Source organism: Mercenaria mercenaria, chromosome 9, assembly GCF_021730395.1.
Source record: "Mercenaria mercenaria strain notata chromosome 9, MADL_Memer_1, whole genome shotgun sequence".
NCBI lineage: Eukaryota > Metazoa > Mollusca > Bivalvia > Venerida > Veneridae > Mercenaria > Mercenaria mercenaria.
In genome coordinates, this window is record NC_069369.1 from 34,467,706 (window position 1) to 34,489,474 (window position 21,769).

Consider the following 21,769-nt stretch of genomic DNA (forward strand, 5'->3'; position numbering starts at 1 on the left):
ATTGAGATAAAATCTGCACGCAGTTATCCAGGTATAATTGGGGATTGAATATTTATCAATGACTTGATAGGTAGGACTACATAGAAATTAAATAAGATGTTTCAGAAAATCTTAAATAATATGCTTCAAAATCATCAATATTATATTCAGTCTTAAATAATACATATCAGCAACCAGCATTATCTTTTTAATTGTTTTTCATAATCTAAAATTTTAGGTGCTATCTCTACATACTGTTCTATTTTATATGCAAAAGCTTTTTTAAAATGAAAATATTTTCTACTGCTTACAGAGTTTAAGTTCCCAAGCATGGTAACTTCTATTGTTCTAGTTTCATAAAGTTGGGAAATTATTTTTCAAAATTTCGGGAAATACAGTTCAAATAAATAGCTTTAAAATGAATTCGGCAACATAAACCGTGATGAATTAGACGACATAGCTGCCAATTGGATCAAATATTAAGATGCTTTTATTTCACTTTACTTACATACTACATTGATTTACGGACCTTGTCACTTCCATTTAGAAATTCAGAAAGATTTAGTTTCATACTCTCTTGAAGTGACAGGTCCCTAACACGACATTAAACTCATGGCGGTCAACATTCAACGGTTTTGTCACAACGTGCAAAGAGCAACGTTCGCAAACATACACGTGCTCATAAAACAATTTAAGTGCGGCCACCAGAGCTCTGAACTATTTTGCCTATGGTGTCTGTTCAATTTATTGGAATTTGAAAACAATCGCTCAATTATTACCATTTCATCGAAAGAAAACTTCTTGGACTTAAATGCTTAACTTTAAACATTGAATAAAAAGGGAGTGTAATTCAATTATGAGGAAGATACCACATTTTATCCTGTCACTTGCAGTATTTTCGACCCGATATCAGGGTGCCGTATATCTTTCTTGATATACCGTCAGTTGATCATGTGACCAGTGATATACGGTCAGTTGATCATGTGACTTATGATCGATATTGTTGTCATAAGAAATTTTGCAACGAAACCATCATCATTGTGTTGGAAATGTCCGAACTAAGAAAATGAGTGGTCAAATAATGAGTTTTTATTCAAAAACGAAGAAGTTATTGCGATTTTGCCGGTAATCACGTCATTATATAAGTGACGTCATTACGAATATGACGTCATTAAAGCGGTTGTCGCATACTTATTTTTGTAAAATAAATTGCCAAATATCGGAAAATGAAGTAATGACAAGATAAATAGAATAATAGGTTAGTGCCTAAGATGGAGAAAGTTTATCTGGCTCGGCTCCGGACGTTATCAGGTCCGCCTTCGGCTCACCCGATAACCTCCTCCACCTCGCCAGATAAACTTTCTCATCTACGGCACTAACCTATTATTCTCTATATCTCCTATTTCACAGTAAGCCAACAACTGCCAACAATTTAAATAGATGTATTACCTATGGCTGGACTACTTCATAGGTCACCGACAACCAACAAACATTTCTGCATTGCATACCAAAATTTAATGAAGAACACGAATCATGCTATTTTGTATTTTTGTTCCTTACTGTTTTCGCTCAGAACCGAGATTGTTCTAACAGAACGGGACCCATTAATAACAGAAAGGGACTAAAATGTCATTGCGCTGATAAAACACTATTTCCAAGCCGTATCTTTGTAAATTGTAATGCAATAGAAGGAAAGCACTGAAAAAAAGCTTTTCTGGTATTACATTATATTTGCTGCTCTGCAAGAAGAATAAAAACGATACATGCTTCTTTAGTTGTTCAATTCAGCTCAGAGAAAATAATTGTACTAGATATACGAATAAACTGAAAGAAAATGAAATAAAGTGGTCTAATACGCTGCTTGTAGTAAGTTTTTTTATTGAAAACTTCAGTCACATATATATCGGTCGGCCTCGTTCCTGTGTTTAGATATATAAGTTTGTTTTATAGTATACCTAATAAATATGCGCAAATTGTTTTGCGTATTTCGAAACCATTAGCTAAATAGGAAAATCGTGTTTATATATATATCTCAGACACGGTGAAAGTACTGCTGCGCATCGCATCTGTCATTAAAGCGTATTCGCATATATGGTGCTCGCAATATATTGCACTATGATAGTGAAGTTACAACTTTGATCAGAATAGTAATGCAAGATATTTAAATTTTAGCGATCCCCTTTTAAACGTTTATGAAATTCTTTTTAAAACTCCACCAGAGAGAAAACGTTATGAAAAATTTTAAAGAATACTTCTTCCGTGTCAGCCATATGATAATATTGATATACTGTATCTATACACTTTCATCAAATAATTAAATCGAATAACCTCAATAGTTTTGAAAAAAAATGAGAAGTTCTATTATTATTAGTGGCTATAGTTCGAGAGGTTAGTGCCAGAAGGTAGTAAATGCCTTCTTTAGTTATATATTCTTCGGAATTTCTGGATCTAACCTCGTGACATGAATAAATAACAGGCATGTCGAAAACCCAAGAATGGCCGCCCCGTCATATATTATCTATGTTAAATATTTAATATTCTGACATTTCAAACTGCCACATATATCTAGACAAAACATTATTACAGTTTTATTAAGTGCAAAAGGTTGGAAATTGTATGATACCTTAATATCGACATGTAATTAAGTTCCCCCCATCCCCACCCACATTAATTGTTTAATGTCTGTACTCTGAAATAGATCAAGTTTAAATTGTTTCAAAGCTATTTATTTACTTATAAGTTTTCTATAAAAATTTAATCAGTTAAACAGTTGGTAGAAATATAGATTATTGCATAAATTACAACTGTAATGTAATCCTCATTATTTGTGTATTTATGCCTTGTAATTCTACGTATGTATTTCTCATTAACTTTGTTAACGGTCGATTATTCTATAAGGTGCATACCTTATAGGGACTAGATATATAAGCCGCACCATGTGAAAACCAACATAGTGCGTTTGCGACCAGCATGGATCCAGAGAATCCTGCGCATCCGCGCAGTCTGATCAGGATCTATGCTGTTCGCTTTCAAAGCCTATTGCAATTAGAGAAACCGTTAGCGAACAGCATGGTTCCTGACCAGACTGCGCGGATGCGCAGGCTGGTCTGGATCCATGCTGGTCGGAAACGCACTATGTCGGTTTTCTCATGGCGCGGCTCATATAGTGATTTCTGTCAAACTTTTAAATTTATCACATGAATTATTCAAGCATTTATATCTTTTGAACATACATGTTCAATTATTATAGGGTATTAGATTTGTATCGGGAAATATGCACGAATTCTTCAGCGGAAATATTGCGCGACTTTAGGAGCGCAATATTCTTTCGCTGAAGAATGAGTGCATATTTCCCGATGCAAAGATAATAACCTTTTAATTACATACGCATCTACACGTATAAATATTATGTAAATATCATAAATATGTTCAAAAGCCTGAATAGGATTGACAATACTGAACTAAATAGAAACAAGAAATATCTTTAAAAATGATGGTCGGCGAATTGTAATAAGGAAAGAAGTTTATGAATTTTTCATCTAACATTCATCTTTCATCTAACATTTTTCAAATTGCAAAACTAAACACCGCACTTTAACAATTTAAATGGTTCTCTTTTAATTTTTCGCAAAGGTTTCGTAGGGTTGCAATTTTGTTTCGTTTATCCTTAGACGAATAATTACAGCAGTAGTTTGATGAAGATTCATGAAGAGGTTCGTAAGAAGAGGTCATTAAACGTGTTTATATTTTTAGCTAAATTGGTCCCTATCCCCATTTGTAACAAAATAGCAGGAGACCTTACGATATTGTTACACATCGAGTTTGATAAAAATCCATTACATTTTAGTGGTTAATGCGAAGAAAGGCATATCTACTTTTAGCTATAGTGGTACTTAATAGGGCCCAAGTTCCTATATATATAAATTTGGAAGAGGACCTTATAATGATGCTCCAGACCAAGTATGACAAAGATCCACCAAGCTGTTCATGAGACGCTGAATAAAGGCATTTCTAGTTTTAGCTCTAGCAGCCCCTAAAAGGGGTCAAATGTCCCAGCTGAACAAAGTTGGCTGCGGGCCTAATCAAGATGCTACAAATCAAGTTTGATTAGAATACATGAGAAAAAAACAAAGGATTTTTTATTTATCATTTTTATTTATTTCTAAAATAGGCCAACTGATCCCGCTTTAACAAATGCATATTCGCTATTCATGGATCTTTGGACAATGACGTCACACCTATAAATAAGTGAAGGTCAAGCAAAACATACAATTATAATTATTGCAATATTTCTGTTTCATAAGCAAAGTTTGACCGTAGTCATATCACATAGATAAACTGTATGCAGCGTACCTTCATTTCAGTGTAGTGAGATTCAGTCATTATATAGCACATAATAATGAAACAGATTTCAACTGAGTTCAATATTTGCATACCATACTAAAGAAAAATATTCATATATAATAAATCAGTTAAATAATTTATAACAAATATATCAAAGCAAACAAGTACTCATTTTAATATGCAATCTGAATAAGTCACAAATTAAAGCAAGAAATCTTTTCATATACAGACGACAACTGTAACAAGGAAAATCTTTTAAAAAGCACTTATCTACATAAAAGACTCTTATCACACCCTTATTCATGTGATACGCAGACCGTATTCAGCTCTTTCTTTAATTTGATATATGTTGGTATTTGAACAGGTTTTTATCATATTTATTAAACTTACTTATCATTTTGAGATATATCAGTATTCTTGCTAAATATACTGAGCCAAAGTTAGCTTTAAAACTGTGAACAGCGTCGTTTAGGATAAACGCTTTGTCTACATTTCACTCAGCGTAGCACAATCAACAGAGTGAAAGAAATTGACACTCTCGTCCAATCAGGCAGAGTGTTGCATAAATCTTCCATTTTGATAAATTATCTATAATGCGTTATCAAGTAGTTTGATTTGCAAACTGAAGTCACGTGGCATAGGTAACGAAAACGAATTTAGACGGCGTCGCCGAAAAAAAAGTGCAACAACACACACTGAATTACGTCACGCACCCGATATGAAATTCAGGCGTCAGAGGCGTCAGTGTATGGAAAAATATTGACGTTTCCGGTACCAGTGTAACTTCACGGGGAATAGAAACGAGTATGTAATAAATTGTGATACATTGTTTAAGTGTACGGTAAAAGGTACTGATAACAAATTATTGACTAACATTGCACACCAGCTGATAACATTAGGTGGCATATCATGCTTTATGAAATTTTATTTGCTTAAATCATCTTTCGCTTGAACTGCTTTACTAATATTATGAAAGTTTATAAAACTATACATTTTTGAGACCTTTTCAAATTTTTAAAAGATAAGATAAAACTGTTGACAGCCCTTATCCTAACAAAAATGCAAGTCACTAAATATTAACTGAAACATGTTCTGAGTGCGTGTATTTTTCGAATCGTCCACGTGCTGTCTTATGATTTGGAGAGGCTGCTGTTTTGGAAAGTGGCTTTCCTTGTTGGATATTCATCCTTGTTTTTATCCATCATCTACTAATTTGAAAGCATACAGATAGGGGTGACCCCACTTACCCTAAAATTTTACCGTATTTTATTCAGTAATGCTTGTTGGAGGGAACCGTATCACGAAACTAAATTTCATGTCCTTATTTTATAAGTTTTTTTTTCCTTTAACCATACAGAATGTTTATGAAATACAAGTAAACAGTGACACTGTTTCTTTAAGCAGGTAGCACTGTATACAATGTAACAAAATCATTGGTACAGGTGGTTTCCATTAGCTTTAAACTTTGTCCAAATACTGATGATGGAAAAGACATTTTATTCAATAATTTTTATTTAATAAGCTATGTCTTCTTGTAGCAATAAGTTCCATCATCAGTAATGGTTTGTCTGTATAGAAATTTAAAGGATCTTTCGAATAATTGATTTGGCTTATATATTTTCAAAATATAACTAATGAAATTAAATTACGTCATACAAAATTGCATTACCAGACACGATTGTTTAATTCTTAAATTATCTAGCTCTAAACTGGGAGTGTTTATAGTTTTGTTATGATGACCTAACGGACATATTCTAATGACCTGTCAGACAACATTTAGTCAAATGCTTATAAAGCTGTCATCATCCCATTCCCTGGCCAAGTTATTTACGAGCTGCCTTATAAATTTCTTTCACATACATCTATTTGGTGCTAGAGATTACAGCGTAAATTGACGGTAAACACTGCGTACACATTGATCAAGTATTAATGTCTATAGTTCTTCCGAAACTTATAACCGATTGTTTAGATCTTCGTTGCAATATTCTTATACGTATGTAAACAGTGTATTTCAGTATACTTATATTTTTCTCTTTTTTATTCTTCATCTGCATCTGTATTTGAGCTTTCTGTTACGGAAGAAAAGACACTATTTAATTAATTAGATCCATTGGATGTGTAAACCACAACCCTGCAACAAAACTAGCAGACTCTGTTAGATTGATTGCGTTCATGAGAGGTAATAAATTTGGCAACACCGCTCACGTCCGCTAGCACCGGCGTAAGCGGAATTCCGTTGTAGATGAATGTACCCCATGAATCCTAGAGACAAGAAAATATAACAACACAGAGACATACACCTGAATTACGTATTGGCTTGTGGCTTTAACCAAATGAATAAACCTTTAAATAGATTAAAGATTTTTAACTATTAAAACTATATTTCTTGTATCGGGTAGTTTATCAACATATTCTGATTGTTTTAGACATCAGTCATAACAGTTGAAATCAACAGACAACAAAGTTTGTTTGTTTGTCTTGGGTTAAAAGCCGTTTTCAACAGTATTTGAGTCATGTAACGGCGGGCAGTTAACCTAACCAGTGTTCCTGGATTCTGTACCAGTACAATCCTGTACTCCGCAAGTAACTGCCAACTTCCCCACATGAATCAGAGGTGGAGGACTAATGATTTCAGACACAATGTCGTTTATCAAATAGTCACGGAGAACATACGCTCCGCCCGAGGATCGAACTCACGACCCCGCGATCCGTAGTAGTCTAGTTATGGTTTGTGACAAATCGATGGTTTACCACCAAGATAAGGCATGGGATTATCCAGTTTACATCATCGTCAGAAATCGTCAACCGGTCAGTTACGTTACTCTTCATGTTTCGCCTGTGTGATTTTTTCTTCTTCGTATTTGCGCATTTTACGTTTTATCCAATACATTCATTTGATAAGTCTACTCGTAATCTAATGAAGACTTTGACGGTGTTTCTTTTATGACAAAAAAAAATAATGGTTGTATCCCGCTTTTATCATATTACTCGTCGATAAAGTGATTGACATGTGCTCAAAAAGTGTGTAAAATTTAGAAGACCTTGTAAGACACATATACTTGAAAACATTTTGTTATGGTTACAAGGTCTTTTTTCTAAAGTGTAACAAACTGTAATTGGGACAAAACTATCCGATTGAGGATTAAATGTACGATGATGCATTTCAGACCTTGTTAAAGCAGGTCATTTTGTGTGGTCGTCAAAATCTTGCCGTGGTATGGTCATACACAAAACCAGTAACACAGTCAAACAGATGTGCGGGTAATGTTGTATAGTTGTTGTTTTTTGTTTCTCCACTAAATCCAATGTACCATTTGCTACTTTCTTTCCATCAATGTTGTCATGACTTGTCAATATTATTTTTTAAACAACATAATGTTTGCAGTAAACAAGGCGTCTAAAACTTGTCCAGAAGACAATGTAAACTGTATATTCAAGTTGGCACAAATTCAGCATGCACGTTCTCAATATTGGAAAAACAATATAGTACAATACCGAAAGAACTCGTTTCACTTGTCTGAATTACTACCATTGTGATATTATTCTTCATTTTGAACAGCATTTGACTGATAAAAGAAGCATTAAAGGAAAGATACTTCTCAGAAATAGGCTTACTTTATCAAAAATGTCGTGATGTGAGTATAATTCCCTTGCTATTCAAGTTTTGTTGTTGCACTACATTATCCCTGAAGTTGAAACCTACTTCTTTTATATAAATGATGAAACAAAAACTTCTTGTCTAGAATTATATACGGTGACGAACTTTATCTCTACGCGACACAGTTAAACGTTTTACTGTATATTAGGTTATTAATCTTGCATGGATGTTCAGTGGTATATTAGAAATCAACCGTTGTTGTTCATGCCATTCAACATTTCTTTTCTGTGATACGACAGCAAGTTAACCAATTAATACAAGTTTTACGAATGCTGTGGAACGCTTGTAACCAATCACGGGTATCTGGCGATGAAATTGCACATACGGAATCTAAACGCATACTTAATCTTTTTATTTCTCATAATGGAGATCGTTACTATTTCTTTTGATCTTATTTGGTTGAACGTAACACTAACACAATTATGTTATATGACGACTTTCAAGCTTTTGAGGAAAACCCCAGGTACCCTTCCGGGCATTCTTTCAAAAACTGGCGGGCACTTGGGTAGAATTAATGACCTCCGGTAAGCCAACTGTATGACTTCCTTACATGAAGAAGAAGGTTTTGCACCTTTAGCGGTGAGGTGCAAGTGATTTCAAGTTAGCGACCTTAACCACTCTACAATGGAGGACACTCATTACCTTTATGTCAGATATGTTCATGTTACACAATAACACAAAGCAAACTAGTTGTTTTCCAAAATCAGTTTGTTACTTTTCATTTGAAAAAAAAATCGCATCGAAATATTTTCTGCTGAAACTGACAAGGGTGAAACGTATCATATGATAACAAAAAATGTCAACTTAAGTGTATCATGCATGTCCTTGGAAACTGCTATCATATTTTGCATCCAAATGTGAGCTTATTCTAAATTGCATTAGACCCATTAGAGAAAAGAAACATTATTGCTAAAAGTCTTGAAAATAAATCATAACAAGTCGCGATCTAGATGGCATTTGTAAAGCCTAACCAAACCGACAACAATCAGTACATAGCATTTTCTGGTGGTGCAGTAGATTGGATTGCAATATTTTAATAGAAAACAGTTAAGAACTGCTGAAAACAAACAAAAAGAAATTCTAAAAGTTTGAAAGAAGATGCAAATGCAATGTCTTTAATCCACAGTGTATTGCTAATGTGTTTTACCTACACATTAATGATATTTGTTTCAGCACTTGGAATAGTAAACATTTTTCATTGAATACCATTGGCTTCATGCTGTATTAATAGGATTTAATAGGTTTGTCTTTATCTGTGTTGAGCGTTATGCTTAATGTCCTTTGTGATGGATATATAACTGAGCACGGCCATCAATAGTAATCGATTACATTTCATAACATTAATGCTCGTTCATCCATTGCTGTGAATATCCACTGTCTGTACCGTTTAAATGGTTGTTCTTCTTCGTTCCTGGTTTCATAAAAAGTGCGCTCGTATTAAAATACAAACAAATTTAAAGTAACTTATACAGCAAAAGTCATATTAAGAGAAAAAGCAAGCTGACTTGGTTTTAGAATAAAACAAGAGCACCGCCTTGCGGGTGCAGATGCTCATCTGATTTTGTTTTGTCTCTGTATAATAGAAATATTGTCATAACCATGATTTTCTAAGTCTAAAAGGGGCCATAATTCTTGAAAAAAAAGCAATGTAGAGTCAGCTTTAAATGGCGAATAACTGATCCAAGTTTTCAAGCAATAGCTTTGACAGTTAAGGAAAAAAGTGATATAAACGCAAAACTTTACCAAAAAATCTGATATTTTCTAAGTCCAAAAGGGTTCATAATTCTTGCAAAAAGCAGGATGGAGTTATGTTTCTTGCTGTACAGGGCCAGCTTTTGATGGTAAACAAGTGTTGCACGTTTTAAAGCAATAGCTTTGATAGTTTAGGAAAAGAGTTGACATAAACATAGAACTTAACAAAGAAATCTGATATTTTTTAAGTCCAAAAGGGGCCATAATTCTTGCAAAAAAAAGCTGGATGGAATTATGTTTCTTGCGGTACAGAGTCAGCTTTTGATGGTTAACAAGTGTTGCAAGTTTTAAAGCAATAGCTTTGATATTTTAGGAGAAAAGCTGACCTAAACATGTAACTTAAAAAGGCAACGCCGACGCAGACGCCGACGCAGACGACGATCAAGTGATGACAATAACTCATCTTTTGTTTACAAAAAAAATATTAGATGAGATAACAAAGAAATCCGGTCCTTTCAGTGGGGGTGGAATTTTCCAATATCAAATAAGGAACCTTTCTCTGTTTTATTGAATAATGTATTGTACAATTGAATTGCAAAGCGCCAATGGAAGAAACATGAATAATGAACAAGTCCTACATCTCGAATAACAATAATAAAATAAATTATGTTAAGAGATTTTATAAACTTTTTACTGAATATATTTCCTTTTCAATATATAAATTGCTTTTAAATTCATTGGGTTAAATTTGGTCATTGCCCGTTTACATTGCACCACACGTTCTCCAGATATCTTGAGAGTACGATCGGGTAAAGAAATGTCAGTCATTTTATTACGAAGTTATCAGATGTCCACTTTGAGAACATTATCGTGGTAAATGATTTACGGCTTTCAAAACCTGATGATATAGTCTGTAGGTTGACACGTCTATCACAATGAATACGAAATCACCTTTCAGACAACCATAGATTGAAGTAAAACAACCAAGAATTCAATCACTTTTAGTTTAACCCATTTTCTTATTAACATAAACATGAATTCTAGAATTTAGACCTTTAAGTCCTAATATGCATCACTTATAATTATGAGACTTTTAAGGAAATACCGAAAATCGAGGGTACTATGTAACGCGGGTATAACCATTAACACTCACATTGACGACAAACTGTAAAAGCAAAACAGTGCCAAACCAATGTTTAACAGTAAAACATGTTTATTTCCCTGGAAGCATAGACATATCGATTCAAACACTATACTGAAAATATTTCACTTCATCATATTTTAAAGAGCATAAAACAAATCAATTAGGTTTGTTAATGTTAAAACATTTCCTAATTTCGTCTCATTGTGTCCATATATTTCCCCTTGATAGCACGCAAAAGCCGAAAAGGGCCATAATTTTTATAAGGAATAATTTCAAGATATTTTTATGAGAATTCAAAAGCAAATATTTGTCATTTGCAGACAATTAAGGGTGTAACTTGGCCATTTTTAATTTCATTTTATACTTGTATTTTTCATTCAATGTGAGTAGGTATCACATTTGGCCAAATTCACACGTACTCCTTAAAGATATGTACATTGTTTAGATTTTCTTAGGTTAAATAACACAAAACTGTGCGATTAATGATGATTACTGTCATTACTTTGACTTTAAAAGCAGTTGATGGTGACATTTATAATGTTAGAAAAATGTCTGTCCCAACTATTTTTGTCATCAGTCGGAGCAGCTTTGAAATCATTAGACTCTAGAGTGGTTAATTAATTAAAGACTAATAATGATTTTGTTTATAATGTGGCTGTCACAGTTTTTGTAATGAACATATAGTATTTTCGTGTTAAATGTTGCTTTCGACATATGATTTTTTCCATATATTTGACGGAAAGTTCCTGGCGAGCGGGCGGGCGGGCGGCGTCCACAGACTTTGTCCGTAGCATATTTTCTTCATGCATGGAGGGATTTTGATGAAACTTGGCACAATTGTTCACCATTATGAGACGATGTGTCAAGCGCAAGAAACAGATCCCTAGGTCTAAGGTCAAGGTCACACTTAGAGGTCAAATAACACAAGAATGAAAACTTTTTCCGGAGCATTTCTTCTTCATGCATAGAGGGATTTTGATATAACTTGGCACAAATGTTCACCACCACAAGACGGAGTGTCATGCGCAAGAACCAGGTCCCTTGATCTAAGGTCAGGGTCACTCTTAGAGGTCAAAGATCAGATACAATAATGACTTTGTCCGAAGCATTTCTTTTTCATGCATGGAGGGATTTTGATGAAACCTGGCATAATTGTACACCATCATGAGACGGAATGTCAATCGCAGGTCCCTTCTTTAGAATTACATTTTTTTGTACTTTCCTTTGTTGTTACTATAAATAGCTTATATTGTATCTTTTTCATTACTAGTCGTAGGTATAATATCGAGACCACTTTTCAGTAGTACAGCATGCATGTTACATCCAATTTTGAGGTGCAATTTGACCTATCTGTACCTGGTAAGGATTTTTGTGTGGATTAACATTTTTTTAGGAAGGGGGGGGGGGGGATTTTTTTAACCCTTAGTTGTTACTATAAATAACTTATATTGTAACTTTTGTATAATTGACCTGGTAAGGAGTTTGTTTTTGGACTTAGAAAAACAAAAGAATTACAATAATTACTAAACAACCACAAAATTAAAATTCCATCTGCAAATACAGGAGCTAGTGTAATGAAACTTGCTGTGACGGGCGTATATTGTGACATTCTGGAACTCCTGTCTAGCCATGTCATACGCTCCAACTGGACAGCAGCTTTAACTGTTAAAAGCCTTATGGAATTTAAATTAGTAAAGGGTATGGCAAAATGATGTTTGGTCAACTTAAACTGAATCTATGTCTTGTAACACTGATATGCTCCAAGTTCGTTTTATACTTTGCACATACACTCGTAACTGTTTAGTAGTTCAGTAATTTCTCGTAAGGGAAATCATTTACGCACATGAAATACAAAGAAACAATTTGTAACATTAAAGAATACACAGAACAGCATACTTGCACATCAGTTTGTATCTTTTCACTAGAACCAATATACATATTTTTATCGAGCACGACAGCCGTTAACCTAAACATATTATAACAAATATCACCTTATATGAATCATGCTGTTTTGTGTCTTTGAGAATTGATATCATATTCCAAATGTCCAATACAGAGATTATTCTAGACTGATTAGATCCATTAGGCAGGAGCTTTAAATGTTAATGCGCTAGTAAAAACAATAACTCCACAAACTGAAGACTAAATGACATTTACAAAATATAGCCGAACACACGACAAGCAATGAGTACTTTGAATCTTCTGTTGTTGAACTAAGAAAAAAGGTACATACTATACTTTTAAGTTTACATTTGACGAAACAATAGTACCATAATAATAATAATGATTAAACATTTTTTTAGCAGTAATGTATTTGTGCAATGTATTTCCTCTGCCCATGGAACATATGTGTTCCAGCACCTGCTAATAGAATAAATATTTTTTACATCCTCTGTGAATGGTTGAACTTTCAAAATTGGCATAATATTGTAGTAATGATATTTACTGAAACACGATCCATAGCTTGAATTTTCATTGAAAAATCGTTGGGCTAAATTCGCACTCGTCAATTTTCTCCCTGGTTATACCATATTTTCAAACATATTGCCGTATTTAAAGAATGTAATAATTGCGTCAATATTGATTCAAATGGATTAAAAAGATACAAGAAACAATTCCGTTGGGATAATATACATCATCAAACTAATATCTGTTAAACACATATACCGATGCATTCATTATTTAGAATATTAGAAAATGTTATCCAATGTGTATTTGGCGGAAATATAATATTAAGCACAACTCTAACATTAACATATTAGATATATAGACAGAAAACTTCAGTGTGATGATTTCTTTGTCTTGAAGACACTTGATGTTTTCTCTTGTAACCACTCCTATATGTTTTAGTCTCTTAAATAAATTAGCCGCACCATGGTCAGGATCCATGCTGTTCGCTTTCAAAGCCTATTGCAATTAGAGAAACCGTTAGCGAACAGCATGGATCCTGACCAGACTGCGCGGATGCGCAGGCTGGTCTGGATCCATGCTAAAAGCCTATTGCAATTAGAGAAACCGTTAGCGAACAGCATGGATCCTGACCATGGTGCGGCTAATTTATTTAAGAGACTAAAACATATAGGAGTGGTTACAAGAGAAAACATCAAGTGTCTTCAAGACAAAGAAATCATCACACTGAAGTTTTCTGTCTATATATCTAATATGTTAATGTTAGAGTTGTGCTTAATATTATATTTCCGTATTATATATCCATGCTAAAAGCCTATTGCAATTAGAGAAACCGTTAGCGAACAGCATGGATCCTGACCAGACTGCGCGGATGCGCAGGCTGGTCTGGATCCATGCTGGTCGCAAAGCCACTATGTTGGTTTTCTCATGGCGCGGCTCAAATAGAGGAGGAGCACATTTGCAAACCGCATAATGTAACCAAATCTTACCATGAAAGACATTATTTTAAAGTATTATTTATCAATAACGGTATCTAACTCATCGATATACCAACTATATTTCGTAATAGACCTGTTATTGGTTCTGTTCTACATATTTCAAAAGGTTTCCAATAATCTGTTATCAATAGAAAACACTTATTAAAATGACATGTTGAGTTATAGTATTGTCCATTCGTGTCTAGGTGCACTGTTAAATTCCTGTATGAATGGTTAATATAAGGACACAAAAGCTTCCTAATCAGGAAGGTCATGTCAGTGACTTGTAATTTTGATAATAACTAAAGACAAACGAATTCACAGCCAATTCTGAATTCCTCCAAATGTTTGCTTTGATTCTTGTCACGTTTTCATCATCTGTTATATGGTTGTTCTGACTCTAATGTATTAACTGCTTGGATTTTAATACTTTATTTCATATTGTCAATTTTCTTACCAATGTCTATAAATCCAATGAACACTTACTTATCTCTTTTTTAGAAATCTCGAAAATGAAATTTAAAAAATTCATTCTATGTTTGCTTACTTCCGGATGACGAGGCCTTCAGTAATATCACTATCATATGACATCCACGCTGTATTAATATTTTATGTAACGAATTGAATATAATTTGTTCAATAAAACATCACTTAGTCTTCTAATGGATTTCCTTTAAGATAACTTCCAATCATGTATTGGTTAATCTATCAATGTTTCATTGTCTACTTTAATAATTATTATGTCTTATTTTATTAAATTTGCACATTAAACAGGGCTTTTGTGATGGTATGGTAGTGATTATGCACTAGAATTTTAACAGGAAGTATTTACATATATATCTACGTTGGATTTATGCACTTTATTCCACAATGTATGTTTTTAAAAAAAATCATGCTGTTATTTGAAGTACAAACCAATTTTAAAGGTAGTTAAATCAGATTTTGTTCAACAAAAACGGATTTGTTCAGTACTTAAAAAACTGGTCATTTACACTTATCTGTGTTCATTAAGTTCTTAACACATATCAGATGTTCACTGGAACTATCTTTTTTTTTTATTTGATTTTCCTTTTGCCCAACCAAGATAGCGTCACTTAAGCATAAGTATAAATAAAATAAACATATCTTGCCTGAAGAATAATATAAATGTAAGCACTATTGTATTAAAGTTGTCAAATATTTGTGTTGACAAGTACACATTTTACCAAACATAATTGGAAATACAAGTTTATAAAATTATTATTACCTCCCTTATCTTAGTTGCGCAAAAAAAAGATAGATTGAAAGTAGATGAATATCCATTTCCTACAGGGATCTAACTCTTTGGAATGGGTCTTTTTGTTCCTTAATTAAATCTCTAACAGAATATATGAAAACCAAAAAATTGTCGTAAAAAAATGCTCAAATCTGACGAACTACCTTTAAGGTTTCTCTGATTGATTTTTTAAAATGATTGAATATTGTTAAACTGAAAAGCATATCTTTATCAATTTATTTTTTAGTATTCAATAAAGGGATGTAGTGATTTGAATGAGTTAAGAAGGCGAGATTTAATGTAACAGTCTGCATGCCGACGTAGATTATAGTGGCAGACTTGTTAGCAGGTTGTACCACACTACTAATGGTCCAAGTTCGATTGCTGGTTGCAACTTGTTTGCCAACTAGTATTCGGTGATTTTAAGATACGTAAAGAAGTGATATTTCCATGAGTGTCGTCCTACAGTTGATGCTAGGAATGTAAACATTTAACCAACCTACACTGGCCAGACTTGAAATAATTTGTTCCATCCATTCCATTGGCCTTTCTTCGACTACCAACATTGAATAGAAAACCCTTACTAAGCATTTTACATGTTGATAAAAATTGTCAAATTAACCTTTAGCCAGCTGGCGGCAAATGATTCTGCCTTTGCGACCAGTACAGACCAAGATCAGCCTGCACATCATGGTCTGCACTGTTCGCTATTCAGTCAGTAAATTTTCAGTGAACATCCCCTCAAACAATAAATGGTACTGTCCAAATTAGATGAGGGACGACTCCATTTTAGAAATGTAGCAGGGTTATGGTTAAAAGCCCCAAAGTAAGTGGGAGGAAATCATAATTTCTACTTAAACATTTCATTCAACAATAAATCATGTAAACTATTAAAGAAGCATTGTACAGCTGTCAACTGGATATGTCCAATATCATTATTGCTATTCAACTGGTTCATTACTCGTTTACAATGCAGCGCACGCTCTCAAACCTTCTGAAGTATCAAGAGTATGATTGGGTAAAATACTGTCAATCGTTCAATTACGGAATCATCAGATATCCACTCTGAGAGCATGATTGTGGTAAATGGTTTAAGACATTGAAAACCTGTTAGGATCTTCAGTAGGCGGACTGGTTTACCAATGTAAAATCATTTTTGAGAGACGTAACAAAATGAAACTGAAGAGAAGTCAAGCGTTCCTAGTTTGGCCCTTTTCCTTATTACAACAGAGAAACCGTTTTTGTGTGACCGTGTATTTTTGCTGGGCTATTCGGCATTAGCTCAACCCGCAAATTGCTTTTCGTAAAAATCTGAGATGCCAAAGTCACATAAGAATACGTATTTTGTTGATTTTCATTACGGATCCATTCCTTAAGGTACACTTTAATTACGGTTTTCAGACACTTTTGTGTGCTATTTTGCATTTATTTACATATGTATGGCAGGTACGGAGATATCTTGCAACGTTGGATTTGTTTTCACTTTCACCTAAAGTAAAAGACAGACGTTAAAGAATCAGTTATATGTATAAAATATGTGAGTTTATGCAATAAATTCATTGGTATTTCAGGCCCCCTAAATAAACTCACTACTTTGTGTAATTATTAGAATTCTTATACCATTTCTGATTTCTAACCTTACACCACATTTATTCTACTTTTTAAACGGAGGGAATGCAAATCGACCCGCCATCATTAACAATACTTACCATACAATATAACAGGAATATGGACATATCAATTTACATATGCACTGAAAAGTAAATACGAAAATAGTTTCTTACCAGTTTTAAACAGTAAAACATATTTATTTGTCTAAAAGCATAGACATGCCCATTAATACATTACATGATAAGTCTTCTGCTATTTTATACCTCTACGACTAAAAATAGGAAATTCCTGTTGATTTCGTCTCATTGAATACTCTTATCTGGACTTGATAACTGTCAAACCATATATATTCGTTGTCTTTAAGAGGAGAGCTAATGTAACACACGAAAATTTAATGCACTTGTTTCGTGTCGTCTATTGGATTACAATTTTATAAATGGCCTCCTATGTTCGGCTTGGAGCTATTGTTTTACCAGCTCTTTGACACTGAATTCCGTGTGTATTATTAATGGGTCTAATTCAGTTTGAAGTAATACCGGGAATTTGATATCAATTCTCAAAGACGCAAAATACCATGATTTATTTGAAATGGCATTTTATTTAGCTAGCATTGCGATACGTTTTGCTCGCGTGAATAATGCATCACATGTGACATTATCTGAATAGCTGTGTGATATGACATTTGTTGCTGTTGTGAATTAATTTTACTTTACTGTGCTTGCTATACTTTGTTGTTACAATAAGTTAATATCTAACATAAAATTGAATTTCAAAAGAGATTAGGTATAAAAAATTTGTTTGTTTCCGGTATCCCGACCTACCCTAAATTTTTGGCCCGACCAAAAATGTTTTATGGCCTTGGAGAATAATTTTTTCAACTTTTTAACAAAAAGTTATAAAACTGCACTTTTTCATGCTATAAACATGGCCAGTGATGCTAGAAATCAACTTACCGATGCTCTAAAGGCATAACCATCTTATTTATATTCATTTTTTTGACACAAAAATAATTTCCGAAAAGTCTCCCTTAATAAAAAAAAATTACAAAAAAAAATATCTACCTACCTACCCTATTTCTTTTTAGCATGTTACCGGAAACAAAGAATTTGTTTAGGCCTTATGTTACTCTGTATATATGGGAATAGAATGACCTTCTTTTGTATAGGAACATGCTCGAAAAGAAGTACCACAATACTCATGTCATTATAGTAATTATGGACACTTATTCCACTTATAACACATACGAAATTATTTCATAACAGCGTTGTTAATTATCTGCATCAAAAGGTGAAAAATCATTATTGTTACAAGTCGTAAAAAATGAGTTTTTATTAGAAATAGGCCTTTGTGACCATTAAAAATAAATAAACAGAACTTACAATAGAAAAAAAAAACAACATTTACGTATTTTCTAAGTTAACTGAATAATTACTTCATTATTCTTATAGATGTAGTCGAAACATCAACCGTTCAAGTCCGTATGCACCTCTGGCTTCTTTATACATTTTTCCTGTTACTTATTTATATCAAAACTTCTCTTGTAATAGTACATTAATCACTGTGGTTCACAATAACGTTTGAATAATTTAAAGCTAATGAAATGATATTTACTAATTGGACGTATTTCTCTTTTCAATAATAAGTATGATAAAAGGAAAACAGTTAATAATTCAGAATTATTTTGGCAATGGTATATATATCTTTATTTCCTCCACATTGAAGAGCACATTTAACATACATGTTCGTACGACATACAAATAAAATAAAGTGCTATACATGTATTTACACAAATACAGTAGTAAGGCTATAACCCGTACAAAAAGAAACAATTCGAATATGCATGCAATGTATTAACTAATAACTCATTCATTAAAACTAAAGAAAAATAGAAGGTCACGTGTTCAACAATTAGTATATTACTACTGTAGAATCATAAATAAATATTAAACTGCAAGAATAAGTGGGAAGCCATATCCATATGTATTTACCAATTCATGTAATGTATTCTATTCTTATCTTATTCCGTTACGATACATCGGTTTGCCTGCTGAAAACAATGTTTATTGGCCACCAAATTCATAATTCATTATAACAACTTTAACGGATGGCAGTGTTATTGAATGATAATAGTTTCAATGCTGGGAAAACAAATTAAAACAAAAATAACACAAAATGTGTAGGCTTACCCGCAAATTAATGACAGGAATTACGTTAAAAGTAACAAAATATACGTAAATGATTCAAGTTAATTTACTGTCTTCAAGTCGTGCACTTCTGGTGAATTATAAAAAAAAATGCAAAGCTAAATAAATATTTCTCAAATTGATGTTTTGTTGTTATTATTCGTTCGTTTGTTTGTTTAATTACTATAACACTTACATACTAAGACAAAAGAAGATTGCATCCACAGACTTTATTCTCGTACATAAAGAAATATTATAAGGCTTTACAACAGCAGTTGTATTTAGCAAATCAGCATATCCTATTAAGCTTCAAGACAGAATTTGACAATTGTATTAACATGAAAAAAAAAGTTATAAAAGATTTTTTTTCACGAAATGCATTATTAATATCACTGACATTTGACATATTGAGACATAGGTAGTCCATTAATCTGTTTTGACAATGGATCGTAAATGTGTTTAATAAAAGTCTAATATTAAGAATATGAAGCCTCTAATTGTGCCTTAGCACATTCTTTATTCATGTAATTTTTGCAATAATACGACAAATATTTGAATAAATAACTTAAATGTGACAGTGTACTGCTCAAAATGCACGTTAATTTCTTGCCCTCCTATTGTTAAAAAAATGACTTTAATGCGCGCAGTATATTTTTCTTGCTGGGCATATTACCTGATATTGGTAACGGTTCTGGTAAACTGGTAACAAAGATATTTTATCTTTTAAAGGTTTCTGCAGTGTATCTTCAATATTCAAAATTTAAATCAATGGCTTCAAGTTAAAAGTCAGTGTACCATAGCGATACTGTGAGGATATTATTGATGCTCAGAAATGAGAAAAAAATCGCCAACAAATATTTCTAACTATTTCTTATTTATGAAAAGTTCTACATGCATGAAATAAGAGAATAGTGTTGTCAGCAGATACTCTCTAATAGCGAGCTTGTTCAAACGTAATAATCAAAATTATAGACAAATCCCAAACAAAGCTGTACACTTGTTTGAATGGCAACTCTTGACAAGTGATTCTTACTGCGTAATGAAATTATTCAGTCCGACAAGCCTTTCGGTTCTTACTCATTTGCCTTTACCATTTATTCCATAAGTGAATTGAAACCGTTTCCATGGGGATTAAGTAACATTTTACATCGCATTTGTATCATCCATTATTAATGGCGCATGCGCTAGACCACGTGATTCGCTATTGAAAGCGCGCGAGAGAAGAGACGCCCATTTTGATGACGGTTTTACTCTAAAATGTTGGAAACAATATTCTACAATGGAATGTGTGATTACCTACGCTGTTAATCCCTATATATAGATTGCAATATAAACGTATTTGGAGAAAAGCAATACAACAGATTTTTTCGCATCTTCGAAAAGGTATGTTATTTAGTTTTATTAATAAAATATATAATTTGATAAAATATGTTATTTAGAAATAGATTTTATTTTAGATGCGACAGTGCTCTTTGTAAATCAGTTTAAGCAGGTAAATATTGCAGCTATGAAAGTACTAAGTGATTGAAACATGGGGTTCTTAAACGCAAGACAAAATCTGTGTTTATTGAAATAAGTTTGTTCAACAATTTGGTTTTTCTGAATAATGTGATCTGATATAATTTTGTTTCTTGGAAAATTTTAGTAGTTCATATTACAACTAAGTAGAAGTTACAAACGTGTGCTTATACTTATTTCATACCAGAAAACACACTGTTCTCCGTGACTGTTTGATAAACGACATTGTGTCTGAAATCATTAGTCCTCCACCTCTGATTCATGTGGGGAAGTTGGCAGTTACTTACGGAGAACAGGTTTGTACTGGTACAGAATCCAGGAACACTGGTTAGGTTAACTGCCCGCCGTTACATAACTGAAATACTGTTGAAAAACGGCGTAAAACCCAAAACAAACAAACAAACAAACCAGAAAACACACATAAATATTATATCAAAGATCACAAAATTAAAGCCTTATTTTCCTTCTGTAACTATGATTGTTTAAAGAAAATGGCATTTATTAAAATTATTTGCCTTTCATCAATTTTTTCTGTCTATCAGCTTCCAAATATTTATACCTCAAAGACCCAGTATTATTATTTTTTATTTATTTATTTTTTATTATTATTATCAAAATTCTGCTGTTTATGTCCATCCGCTCTAAATGTTATTGCATTTAAAGCACAAATCCATTACTTATCATTTAAAATATTCAAAGCATCTTATGCAAAATTTAAAGAATATTAGACAAGAAACTGGTTTATTGAATTTAAAATCAAATATATCAAGCTATCCTAATTACAGGGGATTTTACAAGAATTAAAACAGAGTGCGTTACCACAGGGTTAGCAGTAAAACAAAGATAGCTTTCCACACCTATAGCTATCTGTTAAACCGGTATAAAGGAAAGATTCTCGGGCTAAGAAGCTTTCATTGTGTACTACAAATGCACCATGAGACTTCAATGACCGGATGTTAAAGGCCGTTCACTTCAAATCACTTGCCAATCGCCTCTTTT

At 33.1% G+C, this 21,769-nt stretch overlaps 1 protein-coding gene across 3 annotated transcripts in view; it reads left to right on the top strand.

The window, feature by feature from the left end:
- The first annotated feature begins 20,451 nt into the window (after positions 1 to 20,451).
- LOC123546894 (uncharacterized) overlaps positions 20,452 to 21,769 on the top strand; it is a 40,423-nt gene continuing 39,105 nt past the window's right edge. For 2 of the 3 annotated variants that reach the window (XM_045333530.2, XM_045333531.2), the window contains exon 1: positions 20,454 to 20,635. The gene's annotated coding sequence lies outside the window, so the exon portion shown is untranslated. Of the gene's footprint in view, positions 20,636 to 21,769 lie in introns of all 3 variants that reach the window. The other variant, XM_045333529.2, reaches the window with a different exon arrangement.